Here is a 20,445-nt window from a genome sequence, read left to right on the forward strand (position 1 = left end):
TCTATATGGTGCAGACAATAAGTGCAAACCACAACCATTCATGTTAACTCTAGTACCAAGTTTAATATCACCTTTAGAGGGGAACCAAGGATACATCATCAGTGGGGGAGTGTCGCTGTGGCTGAATACAGCGCCAGAGTCAGAGATAAACTGTTTCTCAATTTAAAGCACATCAAGTACGAACTGCTGTACTTGGTAGTACAAACATGGAGAGTTTGAGTACAAACTCCAGAGGACGCTGTGGACGTTCTGTAATTGGCGTACTTGAGTCACCATCTCAGTGGCGGGAAAAAAATATATCGAACTGAGGTTGGTACGAAATGCATTCTGGGATATCTGACTTTCTCAAATCTACAGAAGTCATGCCCCAGTGCATCCTCAATATTGGAGGCAGAGCAAGAACACATCCAGGTATTTGGACTGTACTCGGCTAGGTGTGGACTTTTAAATAGAACAGTACTTGGGCTGCGATTGTGTCACGATTAGCTGGGCGGACTGACGGAGGCGGACGCACTTGCTAAAACACAGAATACTTTATTTTAAACCAAAGAAAACTAAACAAAGACAGGCAGACTTGGACAGAAAGACTTAAAAAGAGACCTAGACTAAAGAGACAGATACTGACTAAACCTAAACCGAGGGAACTAGACAGACAGATAAACCTACACAAAGGGAGCTTATACAGAGAGAGCTAATAGACTACAGACAGCAACCACAAAAGTCCACAAAGCACAGGAGAGGAAACACTAACAGACCAGAGAAACAAACTAGAGAGGTACAAGGAAGAAAACAGACAGAGAACAAATCGAAGCGAGGGACAGACAGACTGGACTGAGCATCATAACAACGGAAGCAAAACAACGTGACTAGGAACAGGAATAGGAACGAGAATGAAACAAAACGACATGACTAGGAAACAAAACAACACAACATGACTTTGGAAACAAAACGAATGACCGATACCAGGAAGTGACACAAGGGAACTTAAACAATGTTACATTGTTTAATACAAACATACATACAAACGAGACACACCTGAAACAGATAACGAGGAATATGGACAAGGAGGCGGGACAAAGGCGGGACATGGGCGGAGACATAGACAACAACAGACAGAGCCATGTGCAGAGAGAGCACATGGCGGGGAAAGCAGGTATGACAGGACGAGTGCGTGACAGATTGATAATGATTTCCAAGAACAAAAGAACGTAAGAACACACAAGAACACATATTGACAAGCATGACCCCATTGGGGAGGGAACATAATAAACTCTACAAACAGAGTGGAACCAGGAAATGAATTTCTAACATTGAATATAAATCTCTCTGAGAATCTTCCAGAGCTTCAACTCCTAAGACTATCTCTTTCCTATGACCATTACTGAGAACAATTCAGAAATGCTAGATAGAGGCAGGCCTTCACTGCAGTCTAGAATACCTACACCCTGCCAGCATCATGAAACGAGGTGGAAGAGGAGGAAGAAGCAGATCTAACAAGTGGAACTGGCGATAGCTAAATATTATTAGCACTGTTGCAGCAAAGTGGAACTGCAGGTAATGTTTCTGACAAACAGCACCAGGATCTCGGGGTTACGGCTTCGGACTGTACCTCGGGTCTCTGTCTGAGGAGTCGGTGTGTTCTCTCTGTGTCTGTGTAGGTTTCCTTCTGGTGCTTTACTTTCCTCCCAGTCCAAAAACACATGTTGGTAGGTGGAATAGTTGTGTGATATTGTCCACAGATGTGAGTGTGTGAAATTGTTCAGTCATGAGTGTGTGATTCACAGTGATGGTCTGACACTCTGTTTGGGGTGTGTTCCTGCCTGGCACCCGATGACTCCAGATAGTGTTTGGACACACTGCGACCCTGAAATTCATGAAGTGCTTACAGAAAATGAATGAATATGGACAAATACCCATATAACAAATATGACATTCCTATATTTTAAGGCCAGCTGTTATTCTACCATTTCTTGGACAGAACACTGCATTTCTGAGTGTATCCTAAACTAACCCAGCAGCTCAAGCAATCACCCTCTCCATTAATTCCTGCCCAAGGCTTCAGTGCCTTGTCAGACGGCTCGCGGTTGATCATACATAACATGGACCACTGTAGTATGTCACTGTCAAAACTGGGCAGGCCATTATTTTATCCCTTTTTTTCCCCTAGAGATCCCAAGATAGACATTCTGACCAGTGCATTGGGAGCATTGTTACAGTGTTTGGTCATTGTAATTCAGACCACGGGTGTCTCCCTCTGCATTTACATGCTCGGCCGTGAAATAGGCGCCTGCGGAATGTCAAGTGAAAAAAAAAGTGCTTTTACTTAGATCCCACCCCAATGTCACCACCTCTGAATCTGGTAGAGCCAGAGAGGACATTAAAGTTTGCCCCCACTATAGTCCCCTCTGTTCTACGCTTTTTAATTAACAGCCTCTCCACAGCTCACAGACTTCCATGGGCTTACCCTCAACTCCACAACCAGATGGTTTCTGACACTTGTTAAAGCCTGAAGACATCATTTCCAGCCTCTCTCTCTCACACACACACACACACACATGCACACACACTCACACACATACAACTACACACATACACACTGCTGCTGAACTCTCCTCTAAGATTCGCTTCTCGCAGCACATTGTGTGAGCCGTTACCTTCCAGAACACACTCTGCCCTTGAGCTAAAGAGCCAATGAGCAAAAGTGCTGGCTGAACACTTATTTAGCACTGGAAGATGTCTTCATTTTGCAGCAGAAATATTCGTCTCCCTCTACTCTGTGCCACAGCTAGAAATCCCGGCCCACCCCAACTCCTGCAGACCCTCTAGATAAGTCTTAGCACGTCCAGCACAAACTCGCTAACATGCTAATCCAGAAGTCTGTCAGATTTCAACTCCAAAACACAACACCTCCCCAAAAGATATGCACACACACACACACACACACACACAACACACACTCACAACTCCTCATCACATTCACAAACACACACTCCATACAGACTCACACCTCGACTATTAACGGCTGACTTTTCCCGCCATTTCAGTGGTGCACCGGCGCTTAGCTCTATATGTGTCCTACTTTTCACGGCGCAGCATGAATAATGTGCAGCAAGACTCATGAAAGAATCATCGCCTCCAATGAATTATTGATCTGTCAGAGAGCTGTAAGTGTAGGTTACAAAGTGTGTTTACCCACACAAAGTTAATCAGTCTGCTTTATTAATCTACACTAGCTGAAAAAAGGAATGGTAGGAATGGCAGGATTTACAGACTCAGATTCATCATTCTCAGATTCATTCGTTAAACTCTTTTAAGGTTTAAAAACACAACAATTAAAAACGTGAGAGAGAAAATTGAGAGGAAAAAAGCTTTAAACAAGCATTGTCCTGATAGTTAATCAACATAATTATTTCCAAACCCAACATTAACCTGACAAACGTACATTCAGAACATAACTCTTATATAACGAATGTCTGTCTAAATCTGAGTCCAACAAATTTCTGTCAGAACCTGATTGTAACTATACAAAGATCTGTCAGAAAGCTAGTAATACTGTACCCAGTAATAAATCTGTCCATATCCCAACAGTATCACAACACAATATGACCCAATTACAAATTAATCTCACTCAGAAACATACCACATTCATTCATTCATTCATTATCTGTAACCCTTATCCAATTCAGGGTCGCGGTGGGTCCAGAGCCTACCTGGAATCATTTGGCGCAAGGCGGGAATACACCCTGGAGGGGGCGCCAGTCCTTCACAGGGCAACACACACACTCACACATTCACACCTACGGACACTTTGGAGTCGCCAATCCACCTACCAACGTGTGTTTTTGGACCGTGGGAGGAAACCGGGGCACCCGGAGGAAACCCACGCGGACATGGGGAGAACACAACATACCACATAAATATGATATTATTCTTATATTATCAAATATGATAATATTCTGTTAATAATATTAATGCTCCAAACTGAAAGGTGAGCGCAACAGAAAAGCAGTTCAGATAATATCACCAACAAATAGAACCTCCACCCCCCCCCCCCCAACATACACAGCTCACACCTCTATACAGTGAGGATGTGAGATTTCAACACTTTTGTACTGTTCAACACACACACACACACACACACACACACACACACACACACACATAGCCAGCAAAGATATTAGCAGTTGTTAACAATGAATTCTGCATCAGTGCACAATGGCGCACTTGCCCACACTCTCTGGCCTTGCAGTCTGGAGATAATTATAGATCTAAGGGATGGAAATCTGTGGGATTGTCAAAAAGATAATGAGGGGAAAATAAGTGCTGAGCAGGTCTGGCAGCAGATTTTTATCATTGAAAGAAACATCTTAATAAAGTTAACAGCATAGAATGCAAATGTAATGCAAATGACCACGGCCCATTGAAAATTTTCAGCACTCGCTGGAAGTGGAGTGGACAGAGATAACATTGTTTTATTTATTTTACTGGGAGCGGGAACAGCCCATGAAACAGGGCAGTGGATTTTAATGCTTTTACCGGAGAAAGGAAAGGAGGAGGGGTAGTTACATCTTTATAATATTGCACATGTTCATTGTTGAATTTCAACAAGCCTTTGTCAAGCTATCTCTAGGACTGAATTAAAGTGACAATGCGTCAATGCACATTATGTTTACGTCTTTATGAATTCTCTTAATGTTTCATATGCTGAAAAAGGAGGATGTCTCCAAGTGGTTTCCCACATATTTGACTTTTGTTAAATGTGCACTAATTTTATTCCTGGATGTTCATGGATATCTGGCTACTCAGAAAACTCAGCCTCTAAATAGTAAACCAAGCCTAATCCTAAACTAAACCATAACACGAACCCTAACATTAAGTGTAAACCTTAACTGTAACTCTAAGATACAAAATTTTGGATAAACAGTGTGTTTGTATGTATAGTGAACATAAAATTATATTATAATAATAAATAATTAAACATAAATATGTTATGAATACCTTGGGTACTGTTTTTATATATATATATATATATATATATATATATATATATATATATATATATATAATTTTTATTTATTTTTGCCGTCCAAACAATGTTTGAGAAAATTTTTCTGTTCAAAATAAAGCAATGTTGACATTCTGCCATCTGAAATGTTCCTTTTGTTAAAGTAAATTAGACATTGTTTTCCTGGAATATTATTACGATTTAAATTGCTCAAAAAAGCACAAAATACAAATCCTCTAATATTTTGCTAAAGTACATGTGTTTAAGTATTTGTAGTTACTTTGTACATTGTAGTTACTACAATGTACAGCATTGTAGACAATGCTGCTTGCTGGAGTATTGGATGCTAATACTTGTTAGCTAAACTACCCTCCTAGCTCCATTACAGAAACAAAAGAACTTCAGACACCAAATTCCAGGTAAAGTAATTTGAGCTAAATGACCACTTTAATAAACATCAAACAGTTTCAAGCCACAGTCTGTTTCAAAGTAAAAGCGTCTGTCTGACCTTCACCTGTTAGAATTAACCTAATCCTGCAGCTTCATTAAATGATAAAGAATTTACTTCATAAAGACTTTAATGTTCTCCTGTTCTCTTTTATTCTGATGAAATCCAGTATGAAGCGAGTGACTCACCAAGAGATCGATAAATTCGTTTTAATTTCAAGCATGTGTTGATAATTACAGGTTCCTTTTTTTTATTTTGTAATACATTACTTTTGTAATGTTTCTGTATAAAATGATGTTGGGGGAGGGGGGTGAATTTAAAGTTTCTTTTATGCTGTATGACCGTATCCCTGCCTCATTGTTAATAAATTACTTTACTATGTTAATATTTTAATACTGTCTTTATGCAATGGCTCATCACCTTTAATATCTTTTTTATGGGTTCTTACATTACAGTACTCCTCATGCCTCATACAAATATGTCACACAGCCATTGGGAATCCATATGGTGTCACCCAACTCAGCCATAACATTAAAATGACCTTCTTGTTCTACAATCATTGTATGCTCTGCAGACATTGTTAGCCCCCTTTCGTAATACTGCTCTGTCTGTTCAATTCATATAGGCTCTACACACACACACACTAACATGCTACCACCAGGTTTGTGTCACTACAACACAGAGAATGATCCACCACCCAAAAAATACCTGCATATTGGTGGTCCTGACCTTACTATACAGTCAGGGGGTTGGAAAAAGCAGTTGTGGGTTTTCAAATGTCCCCCTCACCTTCATGCTACATCTTCAGGGGAGGTCTCATGCTAAAGTCTGAGGCATAACATCAGGAGGTAATGGTCATGAGGTAAATGAGATTTAAAGGCACATGCGGTTAAAGTACAGCTCAGTTGCACTCAGCTTGTGTTGGACGTTTTCCAAACTTGTTTAACTACAGCATTAGGGTTCTTTATGTCTTTCCTGCGTGAGACTATGTGTGAATAGAGTCTATAGCACGGTGCACATCCATTTGCCCTCTATACACTGAGGCAATGTGTGTGGTGTCAGGGTCAGGGAGCTCTAGACTGACCACCATTTATGTTTCCCCTCTGTCCATTCCTGACCATCTGCCTGTGGCACTTGACTGACAGTGCTGGCCAGGGAGATACTATTGTGCCAGAAGCTGAAGGGGGGGTGGGCTTGTTTGGGGGGTGGTGTGGGGGGCACATTGACAGCGAGCAAACTGGACGTGACGATCAAGCAAATAGGCTCTTCAACACCCCCCCTCCAACCCCACTCAACACACATCACCACACACACTCCAACCCCTTACTGCCACCTATTATACACACTGCTGGGCTGGGGGAAATCAGCCTGTGCCAAACACTGGACTCGACTGTGGTCCAATTACAATGGAGAGGTGTTGGAGTGGACCACTGGAAGGGCATGTGATGGGGGGAGCGGGGGGACACACTTCTTTTACCAAAGACAAATGGCTGTCAAGATGGACATGAGTGGTTTAGTGTGTTGTGTGTAATTGTCACATGTTTTGCGCGAACACACACACAAACATACATACACACTCTGATTTCAAGAGGCCATGTCTGTTATGTGGGTAACTGTCAAGTTCAAACAAACACTACTAAAACACTTGTTTTCTCCACAACATTAAAAATGGCTTTCATTTTAGATATTTTGCATAAAGAGGTAGTAACTGAATACAGAATCTGCCGTGCAGTTATGCCTTTGTAAACTGTATGTACTGTGGTATATTTGGTGTAGTAGGTTAATCAATAATGATTAGCTGTGTTGGTAATTTTATGGTCATTCTTTGTCATTTTATGGTAACTGTTGTTTAGTATTGAAAATGACAATTGTAATTTAATATTTAAAAAAAAAATATTCCAAATTAAACATTAATACAATGCATTATTCATTGCTAATTTCAAAATCACCAACTTTAAATCAATTTTGGATACAATACATTCCCCAAGTACAGAACAATTTAAACAAATAACGAATGCAGTGACAATAATATTATTCTCCCTTGCCACTTTCCAACTATTTATTGTTTAGTTTATTTTTAGTTTAATTATAATAATGCCAGAGGGTTCATTTGAATAAGAAAAAAAAAGTGTATGAAGGGATGGATGTCTTTTCCAATCTTCCACATAGAAATTCTCTTTGGTTTTGGAAATAGTATTTGAGACAATGAATATATTTCCAAATAATCTGTTCGTTCATTCATTATCTGTAACCCTTATCCAGTTCACAGGGAGAACACACCAAACCCCTCACAGACAGTCACCCGGAGGAAACCCGCGCAAAAACAGGGAGAACACACCAAACCCCTCGCAGACAGTCACCCGGAGGAAACCCACGCAAAAACAAGGAGAACACACCACACACCTCACAGACAGTCACCCGGAGGAAACCCACGCAGACACAGAGAGAACACACCAAACTCCTCACAGACAGTTACACAGAGCGGGACTTGAACCCACAACCTCCAGGTCTGTGACACTACCTGCTGCACCACAGTGCCACTATATTTCCAAAGTATACTTTCCTAGACGAACAATCAACTATATTGATATAACAATAATGCTACACTCTGTGTGATAGACTGGCACTCCACCCTTAACTCCATCCTGGTCTCGAGATACATTCATACATATTTAATAAAATGACCATTCTTGGAGAATGTGTGCGCATTTGTTAATGCTGTGCTGGTATATGAAGCTGTTAGATGGTAGTTTTGGGTGTTTGGAGCTGGCCATGCACTCATTGGTTGGATATGTGACGTTCTGCTGATTGTTCCAATGTGTGGATCATGTTTATATGTTATACATTTCCTTAGTTTTGTTTCTAGTGATTTTTTTGTGTCACTCAAGATATATCTGTTGGTCTGTTCATCATGAAATGCATATGCAATATAAATACATGGCATTTTTTCTTTAAAATTATATGAGAGTTATGAAGTTTTGGTTAGACAGCATTTTTAAAAAAATATTATAATTATTTTGGGGGCGGCACGGTGGTGCAGCAGGTAGTGTCGCAGTCAAACATCTCCAGGGACCTGGAGGTTGTGGGTTCGAGTCCCGCTCCGGGTGACTGTCTGTGAGGAGTTCGGTGTGTTCTCCCTGTGTCTGTGTGGGTTTCCTCCAGGTGACTGTCTGTGAGGAGTGTGGTGTGTTCTCCCTGTGTCTGTGTGGGTTTCCTCCGGGTGACTGTCTGTGAGGAGTGTGGTGTGTTCTCCCTGTGTCTGTGTGGGTTTCCTCCGGGTGACTGTCTGTGAGGAGTGTGGTGTGTTCTCCCTGTGTCTGTGTGGGTTTCCTCCGGGTGACTGTCTGTGAGGAGTGTGGTGTGTTTTCCCTGTGTCTGTGTGGGTTTCCTCCGGGTGACTGTCTGTGAGGAGTGTGGTGTGTTCTCCCTGTGTCTGTGTGGGTTTCATCCGGGTGCTCCGGTTTCCTCCCACAGTCCAAAAACACACATTGGTAGGTGGATTGGCGACTCTAAAGTGTCCGTAGGTGTGAGTGTGTGAGTGAATGAGTGAGTGTGTGCTGCCCTGTGAAGGACTGGCGCCTCCTCCGGTGTGTTCCTGCCTTGCACCCAGTGATTCCGGATAGGCTCTGGCCCCAGCTTGACCCTGAATTTGATAAGCGGTTTCAGATAATGAATGAATGAATGAATGAATATTATTTTTTGTATCTAAGTGTATAACTTCAATCAAATGGTATCGCTGGTGCTGGTGTTGCTTAGCTGCTCTTTAGCATTGCAAAGAATTTTCATCTTCAAAGCTTAGCATGTGTGTGTTGACCCCAGTAACCCCTGAACGTGACAGAATAAAATCTGACAGACGCTGATGCACAGGAACACAGCACCTGACACACCGCCCAAACACACTCTGGGCAGAATACTAATGCATATTCAGTGTTATGATTTCTTCCACATCTCAGATGCTAGAGATTACATTAAGCGACAATGGCAACACTAGGTGCGCAAAAACACACGCACACACACACGCACACACACACACACACACACACACACACACACACACACACACAAGCCTGTGGCTTGCTGTAGGCCTAGTTTAACTGTCTGCTGTTAAATCCCCTATATGTACTGGTAACAATGAAATACCACCTGCAACATTTCAATGGAAGTCAATGGTAAATGATTTATTCCAAGCAATTTGTCAGTCGACCCTGAAGATACAAGGCTTTGTTCCAACGGTAATAATAATAAGAACAGTATAATATGTGTGTCTTAATACTTCCACATGTCTTTCACCAAAATGATAATTAAAAGAACTTCTGAGCATTTCCACTTTGAAGCTGCAGTGTTTCAAAGACTCAAACGAGCAGATTCAGACAGTCTGGGTTTCTGACATCATGAACCTAAGAAACCAATCCCATCCACTCATTTAGATCTAAGCCACTTTTAAAATACGAGGGGATTGTGTACTGGGAAAAAACTCTTAATATGGCATTTTGTTGAGTCATGGGTTTTAAAGGAGTTAATCAATAATCGTTAATATTCAATCGCAATATAAATGCATCAAATTTCAGAAATGCCTCTTAGAGAAAGCCTCACATTGATGGATACTATTTTATTTGAAGACTTTCCATCCAAGGCTTTTATAATACATGTATAAGCATTTAACAACAATTGCGTGCAATAACCATAGCGTGTAAAAAACAATAGCGTGAGTTCTGGTGGCGTGATCTTTGTTGATGTGCTTTGGATGCTGAGTTACTCCAGTAAAGCTGAGTACATTGTCTCTGGAGCGCGTTGCTATATAAATAGAGTGCTTCCTTCACCCGGGGAGCTTTTTATACCTTCGTCTGACAACCATCTTTAAAATTTCATATCCTTTTCAGCAATAACCTCATGGTGAATTTTTCATGGTGTTGTACTTATAAGGAACAGTGACTGCAAACCTGAGAAGCTCAATAGAGAGCAGATAGTGCTCCCTCACACTCAGAAAAGTGTCAAGTCACTGCAGATCTTTTCTGCAAACAGATGGAGATGAAGGAAGAATTCTGGGTCTTCCATTGTCCAGTGTTCAGTAAGAATGTCTGATGATACTTTATGATAAAAGTGAAAAAAACCAACAATGTAAAAAAAAAGATATATGTAAATAGTCCCAATTTCATATGAATCCTGTGTTGATAAAATTTCATAAATGGATCCATAAGGCATCAAAATATATGAATACAGTGGAACCTCTACTAACGAACACCTATACTAACGAACTTTCCAAGATACGAACCGGGCATTTGAATATTTTTTTTTTGCCTCCACCAACGAACCATGACTCTAGAAACAAACCCGAGCCTCCGCCGAGCCGGCGTCTGGAAATGCCCACTGCCCCCTATAGGCGAGTCTCCCAGCGCCCAGACTTGAGTGAGCTTTTAAGATTAGCACATTGTAGTTTAGCAATTTAGCATTAGTGTAAATAGCACACATCGAAATTCGTGCTACGCTTCGTCTCCCCACATTCACCCACCTACTCTCCGTTATCCCCCCCCCCCCCACACCTCCCGTCATACAGCCAGTGCCTGTGTTACTCCTCCAGCCAGTCGTCACGTCTTCAAGGTAGCGATGTGTAACCACTTAAAACTTTATTTCTTTTTTATTACTGTTTCCACTGTATTTCTCTTTTATTTTTAGTAACGCTACATGTATTTTTTTCACTAATTTGAGAGTGTCGTAAACATATATCAGTGCAAAAAGGGTGACTTTCCGGGTGGGGGGTGGAACACATTAATTGCTTTTCCATTATTTTAAATGGGGAAAATTGACTCGAGAAACGAACTTTTCCACTTTCGAACCGGGTCACGGAACGGATCAAGTTCGTAGGTAGAGGTTCCACTGTACCTTATAATGTCTGAGATAAGCTTAAGCACAAGTACACCACCACCTCATCAGGGTCACTGCAGCTCTGAGAATGATCCCCCATCCATATCATGCTCAATGGTGGTCCTGACTATTGAGGAAATGGTTAAAGGATGTATACAAAATGCGTAGAGCAGCAGGTGGACTACAGTCTGGTTGTGGTCAATGGAACTGTGTGTAGAAATGGACTATGTTTGTAGAAACATATAACTGTAGACTAAAATGTTATAATAGTCATATGATTTTATATAACATATATAAAAAGCTTATAGCTTTTTATACCCACAACACCCATAGCTTTATAAACCCACAACACTGAGTTTTACTCTCAGTAGGAGGTGAGGACACGTCATAAATCATGACATTATTATCTTAGTAATATTATTACAGTCGCATTAATAATGCAGTCATCGTTCATAATGAATTATAAAAAATTAAAGTCCCTGAGATTTAAAATAGAAAATGAATAGGAGAGCTCAGTGTTAGTCACGTCAGCTCATCGAAGTATTAATAAGAAAGACAATAACTAACATGTAGTTTACTTTTCTGATGATTACAGTAACTACCCCCAGGTTCGGCTGTTAATACACAGTCCAGGACCAACAGCATCAGAAGTGTCTTTTCTGATTGAGGAGGATAATAACACTCTGGAGTTATTGTAAATAGTGATAGGGATCAGGTGAAAGCAGCAGAAAGACAGAGATGTGCTGCAGATGTGGAGTCAGCACTTCTCTTCTGTTCTGTTCTTTTAAAAAAAAACAATCCCACAATCTCCAGCCATCACACTTATCTACTTCCTCTCTGTCGTTCCTGCCGTACCTGTTCCATTTTCAGCACAATTATCTTCCACACTGTGGTGTTAAGTGTGGCTTTAAACTCCTGGAGAGGGCTTTAACCCTTTAAACAAACTAAAGACTCAAAAGTGAGATTTTATAAATAAGACCAGTGATCAAACTAATGACTAAGAAATAAATATGTAAATTAGTGGCTATTATTAGATTTAAATGCAAATATAATAATGATAATAATAATAACTGAAACTGTATGCTGTATTCTGAATTCTAACTCATTTTAATATTGTAAATTAGCATAGATTTTCAAATGATATTCAGTATGATTATTTAACATCATCATCAACAACATCTTTTCCGCTTCAATTTCAGGGTTGTGGTATTATCATTCATTCATTCATTCATTCATTCATTCATTCATTCATTATCTGTAACCCTTATCCAGTTCAGGGTCGTTGTGGGTCCAGAGCCTACCTGGAATCATTTGGTGCAAGGCAGGAATAGACCCTGGAGGGGGCGCCAGTCCTTCACAGGGTGACACACACTCACTCACACACTCAGACACTTTGGAGTCGCCAATCCACCTACCAACGTGTGTTTTTGGACTGTGGGAGGAAACCGGAGCACTCAGAGGAAACCTACGCAGACACCGGGAGAACACCAAACTCCTCACAGACAGTCACCCAGAGGAAACCCACGCAGACACAGAGGGAACACACCACACTCCTCACAGACAGTCACCCGGAGCGGGAATCGAACCCACAACCTCCAGGTCCCTGGAGCTGTGTGACTGACACTACCTGCTGCACCACCGTGCCACCCCCAAAATAATAATAATAATTATTATTATTATTGTTATTATTATTTTACAATGTCTCTTTCAAGGGTTGAAATATCAATCAAACACTGAATAAGTATTTAACACTGATGCAAAATTCTGAATTCTAATTCGAATTAATTTCAAGAAGCTATTTTTATTTAAAAGCCCGTTTATTTATTTATTTATTTATTTTATTTCATATAATAAAATGTGTACATAATATATACAAGCTCTAATCTATTTGAAGGCCCTGTCCAGGTTGAAAAAGTCCTTGTAACTCAAATGAAAACAGATATTTGTGACCTGACGAAAGCAATGGATTTAAAGTTTCCCTCTGTAGCTTTTATAGACAGAGACTGAATGATGTGCTATAAATCTTTAACACTATTTTCCTGCTACAACAAGTTCCTTTATAATCAAACGTGAGTAAAACTTCCCTTTTCCGTGTTTTCCAGTTGTCCATGAAATGGCTCCTTTGAGCACTTTAAAGTTAAAAGTTTGGGAATGTTTTATGGCTAGCGTTGATGAGGGACTCGAATGGTCCTACAATAGCTCACGGTGGACTATTTGCAGGTGTCCTGGAGGAGTTGTAAAGGGTCAACCACTTAGAAATGCACAAACAAACCCCTCACATTTGTTTTTCAACATCAATGTGCAAAAGAATAGAAGACAATCTTTTAAAATCGGGCATTAAATATTGAGAGGGATGAGGACACACATGAACACTGATGGCATTGAAAACATACATTTACAATGAGTAATGCACAGGGGGAATTGATAGGGAATGTTTGCTGGTTCCCGGTTAACTCTTCATCCATTACTCAGCACCCAGCCATGGAGGAGAGAGAGAGAGAGAGAGAGAGAGAGAGAGAGAGAGAGAGAGAGAGAGAGAGAGAGAGAGAGAGAGAGAGACCCCTGTAGAGTTCGGTAATCTTTTATTAACCCATGCATCTGAAAATACAGCAGCAGGAAGCTTTAAAGGTATTCCTCATTTTTGCTCTTTCTCGCTCTCTCTATATATATATTTACACACACACACACACACAAACATACACACACACACACACACACACACACACACACACACACACACACCTGTCTTCCTCCTATCCCATTTCCCTCTTTCCTTATCCCCGTTTCTCCTTCTCTCTCCCCTCTGTCTGTCTATCTATCTACATCCCTCACTCTTACAGTTGCTCATGCCTCTCTTGCATCACTTCATCGCTCTCTCTCTCTTTCTCTCTCTCTACCACTCCATATTTCTCTATACCTGTTTCTCTCCCTCTTTTTTCATGTTTTCTCCCCCCCACACACACACTTTTGCCAGTGTTTCTCTCCCTCCCTCTCTCTATCTCTCTCCATGCCTCTGTCACTCTCTTCCTTTCTCTTTCTCCCCCTCCCTCACTCTTTCCATGCGTCTATCTCTTCCCCTCCCTCTTTTGCTTCTTGTCTTATTCTCTCTCTCTCGTTCTCCTTCTCCTCACTTCTACAGTCTTACACTCTAAGCCTCCTTCCCACTCTTCCTTTCCCTCCCTCCCTTCCACTCTCCCTCTCTCCCTCCCTCTCTTTCTCTCTCTCTCTCTCGTGCCATGTCCGTGACCAAAGTTTTTGTTTTCATTGCTCTGCTTCTCCAACAGAAATCTAGAGTTGTACCAACAATCCACCCAGCTTTACATCTCCTGCTCATTCGGTCCTCAGCCGAAGTGACAGGCCGCCGTTGCCGTGGGAGCAGAGTGAGGGGGTGGGAAGGGTCTAGAAAAAGGACGATTGCGCCTCATTAAAAAAACATGCAGCGCGGTCGAATCAGATCCTGGAGCGGATCGCCGGGGACGTGGCGTAATGTTTAATTTGGTCCGTGATGGAGGCACTTTCGCCCGAGGTAACTTCAGTGGGAGCCATGTTTGCGTGCGAACCTTCACTTAGAGCTCCACTGAGCAGCGCTGCTGATGTTCAGATGAGTGTAAACTTACAGGGGGGAGGGGGCAGGGCAGCCAGTCCGAGGCGGAGGAGAGGTGTAATGTTTTATTGAAGCGTGCTCCTCAGAGAGGGCCCTTCGCAGGAACCTGTCTGTTTTGGTTGTCGAGAATGGCTCCCAATCACGGAAGGATAAAAACATCAAAATAAGCTAATAGAGACAGGCTGTGAAGCCCTTTCTGGCAGGCGGCTTGGTGGGGGCCGCTAGGGGCCTGTGGGGCCGTCTCTTCCACCGCTACACACACACACACACACACTTACTCAACCCCTGCACTCAGCCCACTGCACTGCTTCACTGAAGTGCACGGAAGCACCACAGTTCCACAGGGAGCCAGGCTCTTTCTGCAGATATAATGAGAGGCCAAAAGGACGTGGCGTCTCTGAGTGTCGCAGATTCTTTTAGTGTCAAGGTGAGTGACCTGTCTCTGTCACCACAGATGTCTGTAGATTGTAGTTTATTTTAATACTACTAACACCAGTCAGCGTGGAATTCTTTAGTTCAGTAAGTCTTTAAAACACTGAGGTCTTTTCGTTAAAGGGCCCATATCATACAACGATATGAGTCATATGAGTGGATCAGACACAGCAGTGCTGCTGGAGTTTTATGGCATCAGTTCAAAACATCCAGGCAACAGCGTCCTGTGGGTGACGTGTCCACTGAGGACAACAAACACACACTGTGTCTCTGACTTTACATCTACAAGGTGGACTGGTGAGGTGGTTGTGTCTAACAGAGTGGACAGTGAGTGGACACAGTGTAATCGTAACCAACTTGTACCAGCACAACACAGCACTGAGAATGATCCACCCCCCAAATCATACCTGCTGTGTTGTGGTCCTGACCACCGAAGACCATTTTGAAAGGGTGCTACACAAAGTATGCAGAGCAACAGAACTGCTAAAGTGTGTAAATGTATGGTGAGTGGAGCTGATGAAATGGACAATGGTCCTTAAAGGAGGCTATTTAAATGTTTTTTTCTGTTTCAATAAACATATGACATATATTTTTAGCCTCCTAAATTTGAGTGAGTGAGTGAGTGAGTGAGTGAATGATTGTGTGAGTGAGTGGATGGGTGAGTGGGTGAGTGAGTGAGTGAATGATTGTGTGAGAGAGTGAATGAGTGAGTAAGTGAGTGGGTGGGTGAGTGAGTGAATGATTGTGTGAGTGAGTGAGTGAGTGAGTGAGTGAATGATTGTGTGAGTGAGTGAGTGACTGAGTGAATGATTGTGTGAGAGAGTGAATGAGTGAGTGAGTGGGTGGGTGAGTGAGTGAGTGAAGGATAGTGTGAGTGAGTGAGTGAGTGAGTGAGTGAGTGAGTGAGTGAGTGAATGATTGTGTGAGAGAGTGAATGAGTGGGTGGGTGAGTGATTGAATGATTGTGTGAGTGAGTGAGTGAATGATTGTGTGAGTGAGTGAGTGAGAGAGTGAATGAGTGAGTGAGTGAGTGAGTGAGTGGGTGGGTGGGTGAGTGAGTGAGTGAGTGGGTGGGTGGGTGGGTGAGTGAGTGAGTGAGTGGGTGGGTGGGTGGGTGAGTGAGTGAATGATTGTGTGAGTGAGTGAGTTAATGATTGTGTGAGTGAGTGAGTGAGTGAGAGAGTGAATGAGTGAGTGAGTGAGTGGGTGGGTGGGTGAGTGAGTGAATGATTGTGTGAGTGAGTGAGTTAATGATTGTGTGAGTGAGTGAGTGAGAGAGTGAATGAGTGAGTGAGTGAGTGAGTGGGTGGGTGGGTGGGTGAGTGAGTGAGTGAGTGGGTGGGTGGGTGGGTGAGTGAGTGAGTGGGTGGGTGGGTGGGTGAGTGAGTGAATGATTGTGTGAGTGAGTGAGTTAATGATTGTGTGAGTGAGTGAGTGAGAGAGTGAATGAGTGAGTGAGTGAGTGAGTGGGTGAGTGGGTGGGTGGGTGGGTGAGTGAGTGAGTGGGTGGGTGGGTGGGTGAGTGAGTGAATGATTGTGTGAGTGAGTGAGTTAATGATTGTGTGAGTGAGTGAGTGAGAGAGTGAATGAGTGAGTGAGTGAGTGAATGATTATGTGAGAGAGTGAATGAGTGAGTGGGTGAGTGAGTGAGTGAGTGTGTGAGTGAGTGAGTGAGTGAGTGAGTGAGTGAGCGAGTGAGTGAGTGAGTGAGTGAGCGAGTGAGAAAGCGAGAGGATGTTTAATAGTAACAGGGCTGTGAGGTGCATTTCACTCATGGTGTAAAATTAACACCAACACTGTAACTCCTGCACACACACACACACACACACACACACACACACACACATGCCCACACTTTCCCTATTGTGCTGGTCCAGCCTTGGCTCTTCCTGAAGCGCCCGAGCGTGATTTATTGATGAACTGTTTCCACCAGCAGCCAGGCCTTTTTCAGGATAATTTAGTTAATGCACAGTGATCTATGTCAACGTTTTTCCATCCCTCGGCTAATCCAACATGTTGTCTCTGCATAATTATCTTACCATTGATGAATTTCACCAGGAAAGGCTCTTGTGAAGAGAAGTTCCAGCTGACGCCGGCTTTTCGGGACTGCTGAGGGAAGCAGATCACTTGTTTTTTTCACCAGCAGGACTGTAATTACACTGCGTCTGAAAACATGGACGTCCTGCTGAACAGATCAGATTTAATTTAATCATCTTTGCTTCACAGTCTCCACCAGCATCACTTACATGTAGCAACGGATTACCGTCACACAGAGTTCATCTTTAGGTGAGCACCAATGACACATTCCTGCATTAACAAGTGACACGCACAGGTAATATGAGTTATTATATACATATATACAGGGGCTAGACAGTGAAACTGAAACACCTGTCATTGTAGTGTGGGAGGTTTCATGGCTAAATTGGAGCAGCCTGGTGGCCAATCTTCATTAACTGCACATTGCACCAGTAAGACCATGTGCATCCAATGGTTCAAACATTGTGACCTGAAGGCGGTGCCGTGTATCAGGACGACAATGCACCAATACACACAGCAAGACTGGTGAAAGACTGGTTTGATGAACATGAAAGTGAAGTTGAACATCTCCCATGGCCTGCACAGTCACCAGATCTAAATATTATTGAGCCACTTTGGGGTGTTTTGGAAACGTTTTCCTCCACCAGCATCACGTAGAGACCTGGCCACTATCCTGCAAGAAGAATGGCTTAAAATCCCTCTGACCACTGTGCAGGACTTGTGTATGTCATTCCCAAGACAAACTGACGCTGTATTGGCCGCAAAAGGAGGCCCTACACCATACTGATAAATTATTGTGGTCTAAAACCACGTGTTTCAGTTTCATTGTCCAACCCCTGTGTATATATATAGGGCAGATGTCAGTCTGGAACCTGAACTCAGTGACCAATTTATAATAAATTAAATTTTTTTTAGAAACAGTGAGATTCTTGATCTAAAATAAGGAAGGCTGATGCAGAAAACTGATATTTTATAATTGAATGGATGAGCTGTTTATGTTCTTCACGCAGTCAGTTCTACACCAGGTCATTAATCTGAAGCAGCAATGTGAAGTGTCACTGTCAGAAAAATCTCGTGGTTGGACCTTTCACTTCAAAACTACAGTATTCCAAATAAGGGCTGGGTTTATACACATCACCAGTGTTTCTGACATCATACATCTCAGGCACCAATCCTGTGAACTTGCCGGACAGAGTTATTGAACTTTATGGTTATTTAGAAGAGGGGTGGATGGAGATAGGGATGGATACTACTTGCAAATTCATACACCCATGTGTACTCAATGGTATTGCCATGCAATAATATGCAATTATGATTAACGTAGATGAGTAGGGGTTTAATCAATAACCTGTGGGAGACTTTAAGTAGCTTTAGCTTCCTAAGAGTGGTGCATACCGTCAATGATATTGTGGTTGTTTACAAGAAGTGTACGTCCAAGCCGAGAATCGTTTAGGAACCCATGATTTTCAAGAGTATAAGAGACTTGCAGACCACTGGTCTAGAACAGCCATACATCTGAGCAGGCAGCAGCCATTAGAGAAAGGTTACCCAATCACATTCTGCTGCCAAGCGCCCGTAGTGCTTCTCATTATATGTCGCTGTCATAAAAGTTGACCGATGGACCTCCCTCGCTAATGACTTTTTGCCAAGACGTGCCAGCAGCTGGCATAAGCACCAGAGAATGGGAAGAAAAGGTTTGAGGGGTTATGAGGATTGTAGGGGGGTTGGAATGGGGGCGGCATCAAAATGGCAACGCGTCCTCTTCCATAAAACCTGGGGCCATGATTTTCCTTCAAAATGGCGGCAGTCATTATTCTCAATTGTGTATTCATCTGGACCCAGAGGGGCTGTTTAGTGACCCCCCCACCCCTCTCAGATGGGCTTCTCGGGGGCCATTAATCAGCGATGGCTGGGCTTTGTCTGGTTGTGCTCTCCCCTGATGGCTTGACGCTATGACACGAATGGATGAGGCGTGAAGCCCAAGCCCTTGGTAAAGTAAAGGCTTGACACCTCGTTATTCAGAGCCTGAGACGCTTGGATGCAGCTATACCGTCCTGCTGCCCCACTGCTATGACTGTTATCACCCCCACCTCACCCCCACACACACGTTGTTGTTGCTGTGACTACTTCACAGATTACTTCAACTGTCCTGTGCCCTACTGGTGGGACATTTTAAGGAGGGCTGTTTAAAACAAATTCCCTTCCTCTCACTTTGCCAGACTTGGTAGGTCCACAGATGGGACCAAGACCAAAAAAGTGTCAAACAAGACCAAAAACAAAAAGTTTGTCTAGGCAACTGTTTGTGATCATCAAACATTTCAAAGATCTCAGTAGGTAGATAGTCATTCTCTGCAGGATCCATGGGGGGTGGGGCTAATGTAGAGGGGGAGCAACAAGGCAAATGAATAAGATACATAATGCATATCAATTGTAATAACTCCACTGCAAAAAAGCAATGTGCCACGTTTTAGTTGAATTGCAACATTCATGTAGAGTTTTGAAGCAACAGATTTTTTTTGGGGTGGTGGGGGGAGTGAGGGGGTGCAGTATTCTCATCTAAAAAGTGGGGCACAGCAGTCAATTTCGGAAACCGCCGATCTAGGGGATGGGCTACAGTAGGTGTGTCGGTGAGCGGGCACAGAGTTTAAAAACTCCAGGAGCACTGCTATGTCTGATCCACTCGTAACAAGTGCATATGTACAGTGAGAGGAGTTGATAAAATGGACAATGAGCAGAGAAACAAGACGGTAATTTTATATCATACAGGCAATCTATGGTGTTAGCAGCATTAGCATTACGATGTTACTGTAGTGTTAATTGTTGTTTATTAACTTGTTTATGAACTAAATACGTTGGTGTGTGTTCAGTTATAGAATAAACACCTTGCCATGCTTGGTTATGTCTTGACAATGTAAATGCAGTGATGTTAAAAAGAAATACCTTGCAAAAGTATTTATACAGTCCCTAAAATCGTCCTTCGAAATAGAATAAGACATGCTTTATGATGTGTAATATTTCTTTTATGGCTGGAGATCCAAACCGGCAAAGGAACCAGCA

The sequence above is a fragment of the Hoplias malabaricus genome, chromosome 18 (genome assembly GCF_029633855.1).
Source record: "Hoplias malabaricus isolate fHopMal1 chromosome 18, fHopMal1.hap1, whole genome shotgun sequence".
NCBI classification, from domain to species: domain Eukaryota; kingdom Metazoa; phylum Chordata; class Actinopteri; order Characiformes; family Erythrinidae; genus Hoplias; species Hoplias malabaricus.